Source organism: Xyrauchen texanus, chromosome 31 (assembly GCF_025860055.1).
Source record: "Xyrauchen texanus isolate HMW12.3.18 chromosome 31, RBS_HiC_50CHRs, whole genome shotgun sequence".
Classification (NCBI taxonomy): domain Eukaryota; kingdom Metazoa; phylum Chordata; class Actinopteri; order Cypriniformes; family Catostomidae; genus Xyrauchen; species Xyrauchen texanus.
In genome coordinates, this window is record NC_068306.1 from 27,947,345 (window position 1) to 27,952,946 (window position 5,602).

General features: G+C 39.7%; 1 long non-coding RNA gene across 1 annotated transcript; it reads right to left on the reverse strand.

The window, feature by feature from the left end:
- Positions 1-4,546: 4,546 nt before the first annotated feature.
- LOC127624540 (uncharacterized) lies at positions 4,547-5,371 on the reverse strand. Its single transcript, XR_007968190.1, has 3 exons — positions 5,082-5,371; positions 4,722-4,799; positions 4,547-4,571 (listed from the first exon to the last, which is right to left on the reverse strand). It is a non-coding gene; the product is annotated as an uncharacterized LOC127624540 (long non-coding RNA).
- Between the last annotated feature and the right edge of the window lie 231 nt (positions 5,372-5,602).

Sequence of the window (5,602 nt, forward strand, 5' to 3'; positions counted from 1 at the left end):
GTTTAGAGGAGGGCATTCGGTATACTGAAGCCTTCAAAGGACATGTACTACCTAGCATGCAGCCTACAAAACGAGACACAGTCTGTGATATCATGACCACGTATGTCAAAAATACTCCTGCAAGAGCGAGGCGGCCACAGTTGTAGCAGGCATATGGCAGAGAAATATGATACCTATCACATATCCCATACAGAGTTTATTGGGAATATTCACATATACTTTATACACAAATACATGATATTATAGATAAAAAATCTAATATTTTAGAAGATAAGGAAACATCACAGTTGTTTAAGCTAATAAGCCTTAAGCTGTGCCGTCAGTCAATCATTTCCCATCGTGCTTGCAGTTCGCGTAAATCGGAAAAATGCAACTGTGCCGCCTGCCTGCTACAACTGTGGCCACCTCGCTGCCGGTGATCACCGGTGATCGGTTCTGTGCAGAATTTTCTAATCTCAGATGAGCCTATTAAGTCTGTCCTCGCTGCAGCCTGTAGCACTATGATGTACTGGATTAAATCCACTACGTACTGGATGTTTGTAACCTCCATAAAGTTGGCACCCCATTTAATTAAATCATTACCAAATCTATACCATTGATATAAATTTGTGCTGCAAAAATTTAAATTTGTGCTGGTTCGGTGTCTGAGATATTAGACATGATTTTTTTTGGCTGTGTGACATCACTTTCCACCCCATGTGGTCCAAACCTGTGTCGTTAATTTGTGCTTGATTTGTGCCATTAAAAGAAACACTGAATTTCCCTGAATTCTTTAAAAATAAGAATTTGGATTCGGTAGCAGTCAGGGCTGGACTGGTAATTTGGAATACCAGGCATTTTCTCGGCGGGCCGACGTACTTTGGGGCCATTCAGGAGAGGACTGACCATCGAGAAAACTGAGGGGTCTAGTGGGTCAGCCGCGAAACGGGACGAATGGGCCACGATAAGCTGTCCAGTTGCTATGTAAAATCCCGGGCCGATTTCTCTTCACAGTCCAGCCCTGGTAGCTGTGACGTCATTCTCCACTCCATGTCATCCAAATCACACCAAACTGGTGTTGTTCATTTGTGCTCAATTTGTGCCGTTAAAATGAATCTTGTATCTATTTCCCTTAGAAATAACATGAAACTTTTCGGGAGCAGTGATGTCACTCTCAAACCCATGTGGTCCAAATCACTCCAAACTGGTGTCGTTTGTTTGTGCTCGATTTATGCCTGTTTGTGCCTTTAAAAGAAACATCATAACATATTCCTTTCTTTGTATTTAACAAGATAGCTTTTGGGAGCTGTGAAATCGTGCAGGCTAAACCCCATGACAATCACTCTCACCTGTCTTCATCATTTGTGCTTGCTTCTGGTTTGTGCCATGTTTAGTATCACTGAAGCATTTATTTAGACTTGCAAAGACTTAATCTTTCACAACATCAAACTCTCAGATTTGTTCTGATGTTTAAACCAGGGATGCAAACTACTCCCCTTTCAGTTAAATTCACTTTTCTTAAGCTAATTTGACCAAATTATTTGGTAAAATTTCTCAATTTTCCTTATGAAAACCATTTTTAATGGTTACTTTAAGCATAAAAACTTAAACGAAAAACGTATTCTATATTTATCTACAGTAATAGCAAAACATAGCAAGATAAAATACAAATCAAATAAAAAATTGTAAAAGTTGGTAAATAAAATTAATGTCAAGAACTTATAAATATAAAATCAATATAGCCTACACAACCAGTCTAACACTACTAAATTTGTTTCTCATAATCTTAAATCCTTTTGATTTAAAGGCTAATGGTCAAATGCTTGGGATTATTTATGTACTCAAAAATAAATTGTGCCTAATTATAGTTCCCCTTCTGTCACTCACTCGACGTTGTGTCGATTTTAGTGACAAACGTGGGCTTCCTGGGAGCCTCATGTACCTCTGAACTTGAGAAAAGGCCGATGTGAAATTGGCATACAGAAGTTGCATGTCCCATCCCCGGACATACGGGTATGAAGGGAGCGGACGTGCGTCTGTTTAGTCCGATTTTTTCTTTGGAGCCGAGCGCTTGTGCAACAGCACGCTGAGTTCACCACTGTTCCACTCACCTCTATTGGCAAGAAGCACTGCTGTTGGATCTTACGGCACATTCACCAGCTGGTGTTCTCTCTCTCTGCACGCTGTGCAGTCCACGGCCCTGGGCGCTTCGACAGCGCTTTCACTGACTAAAAGAGTGTTTTGCCCCCCTAAAAGAGTTTGTTTCACTAAAAGAGTTTGAGTTTCCACTCATAAACCCAGATAGCAAGAAGTCGGCGGTCCGCCGGCGGTGCGCCGGCGGCAGTAGAAGCGGCAGAATGGCGATATCGCAAACACGTTCGACGGCGGTCCGCCGGCGGCAGCCGCTTTTGGCAGCCGCCTTCCTACCGCCTTCGATACGCGGACGGCCCGCTGGCCAGCCGCCGCTCCGCCGCCGTTATATCGAAGGCGGACCGTCGGAGGCAAACGTTTTTTTCGAGCGATCTGCCGCCTATGCATATATATATATATGTATGTATATATATATATATATATATATATATATATATATAGCATGCAGTTTATCAAGAATAATGATTGATCAAACCAGACAAATTTCCATTTGGCGTTTCAATTCCACATTTCAAAGTACAGTAACTGTCATTGAAACAAGATGTCATATCACTGAAATATAAATAACAGAAAAATACAAACATTATATATACACACACAAAAGAACATGCAGGTTTCCAATTTCTTTTTTTTTTAAAAACACTATTGTAACACTTACAGTAATTGTTAATAATATAAAGAGGTCAGCTCTGGGATGAAAAGAATTACCAGTAAACACAAGCAATGAGGATATTTGGTACCAAAGAAAGTGCAGGATACCAAATAAATTGAGGTATAACATCATATTTACAAGTCATTTCTAACAATAGGTTAAGTGGTAATAATTTAGAGTAAAGCTCTGGAGTAGAATATACCATTATAACTGCAATGCTGACTTGTGGCACAAGGATTTACAAGCTATATGTAACAATAGAATAACAGTTAAACACTGTGATGGAATGAAAGTAGAATTTTTGGTACTAGTTAATGTGCAATATCAAGTATCAGAGGTATGAAATAGGATTTACACACTATAATAGAATTGTTAAGCACTGACGGAATTAAATAAGCCAATACTAAAGTCACGGTAAGTAGAATATTTGATACCAGATAATGTGCAAATATCAAGTATTAGATGTATAATCTAGGATTTACAAGCTATATTTAAAAATAGAATAGTTAAGCACTGTAACAATGAAATAAGCAGCAAATTGTATATGAAATAATTGAGATCTTTGGTATCAAGGAATGTGCAGGTATAATATACATTTTGACATTCAACTTACACATGACAACAAGTGGGAATAAATATAATTAACAGCAGAAAATCTGGCTGTAGAGAACACAGCCAATCAGAATGTCTGGAGAGGTTGGGGACTTCTGGGCTAAGAATCACCGGTTTTCCCGACCCCCAGAATGAGGCAGTGCAAATTGGCATATCTTCAGTGATTCCTCGTGCGCCTGTATAAAAGGACAAACCATCCCATATTCATCCAAGGAGCTGCCCTCAAAGCAGGGTCACGAGAAAAAAAAAAAAAAAAGAGCAATGTCCACAGTGAACAGTGTGGATTGGGTGAGTGTAGTCTGACACTTTTAGCAGGCTTCTTTAGGGGTCTTGATGTTACTGACTGCAGGATAAAGAAAGGGTTCCAGTTGTCAGTGATGCTGGGGTGTCAGTAGTCAGCCTAGGTTTAAGGGGTCGGCTGTGGGTCCCTCTCAGCTGTGCGGCGCCTTTTCCACCTTCATGTTCAGATGCTCCTTTCAGGTAACGCGTAACGTTAACCTGGATCGCCTCATCAGTGGCATCCTGTGTTGCCGGGTTCTTCCGGATGGCTCCTGTAGAAAATAAAGATCTGTCATTCCATTTGAATGGAATAAGGTCATACACATCTACTTAAATATAAAAAAAATATCCAACTTACTTTGAACAGTGGTCTTCAGGAACATGTCTCTAAAACATGCTTTATCCCCTACACCAGTCCAGGTTGTATAGATGGAAAGATGATTAGAGAAGATACTCTGAAGCATTCGCCACACAGTTGTCTTTAGGTCCCTCCCACATTTGATTGCCAAAAACCGAAGCTGAAAATACAAAAAAAACATGTTACAAATTACATTTCTCTGAAGCTTCTCATAAATTTAAAATGTGACAGGCTGTGGATTCAGACTGTAGAATATGCAGTGTACGATCTTAATTGTACTTTTTAGATTACCCTATACCGTTATAAACGAAATCGGCACACTTACAAATCGTTGCTGGAGCTCTTTATCCTGCCTCAAACTGTTGTCAAGCAACGCCAAATGTTCCTGGGTGTCTAGGGGAGTAACAGATCCCCTGTCAGGGATAACTCTCCAACAGACACATTGGCACTGAAACGTTGCAGCATAGCATTTTGTCGTCCATGCTACGCACAACATCGCCAAACTCCCAAGACGCCGCAGCATTAGGGTTTGATCTGCACCTACAGGGGTTCCCAGAATAAAAGAATAAAGTAGTCAGTCCTGGACCTTCAAATACTAAACTATGACATTTATATCTAGGTCTACTACATGTACAGGTGGCCCCAGTGGGAATTAAACCAACAACCACAGGTGTTGTTTGCAAGTTGTACCCGATTGCCCAGTGCGAGCAAATGTCTTCAACATTGTCCCAACTTGCTTCACCTGCTCTTGAAGCGAGCCGCTGTCATCTGGGAAGTAACAATATATTGATTAGCAATACACTAAATATAATAGTAATATAATATAACCACAATTATCATACCCTGTAATTTCTATCCACAGTATGTTATGCATGGCATACAAGTTCATAATGAAGAACCCTTATGATAACATCAATTTCATTTTTTTTCTTTGAAGCAGAATATTTGTTTGTAAAAGGGAGGAAAAAGAAAATGAAATACTGGTATACAGATTTTGGTTGATATATCATACTGTACAGTGAAATGTGCTATTGTTATATCCCTACTCACCTGAAGGACGGATAGATCAGGCAAATCTCCAGTCAGGCCTTTGTAGAGTGTGTGCTCCTGCATATCCACAGGTATTTTAATTCAAACATGCAACATATTGTAATAAATCTACAATATTCAGCCTTTACCTTACACCCTCGGTTGTTGCTCTACACTTATTATATTAAATACTTATTTATATAGCTTGCTCACTGTATAATCATGATAGCCTAATACTTATAACACAAAATTGCATCTTAAACGAATGACTGAGTTGAAAACTTGAATAAGAACGCATTTTACACAGAGGGGACCAGTAACTGTTTTCATTTGAGTTACATTAATCATGAATAACCTTAGCCGAGTCCCCAGGAACATCGGGCTATTAAAGTAACAAGCCTATAACTGCGGTCTTATTAATTCTAGCTTCACCATACACTCAAATGTGAGGTTTATCTGATTTTCTCATGGACCTGTAACACAATGCCCTGACAGTGACTTCACCGATGTCCTGATCTTTATTAGAAACTGAGAGGAGACCA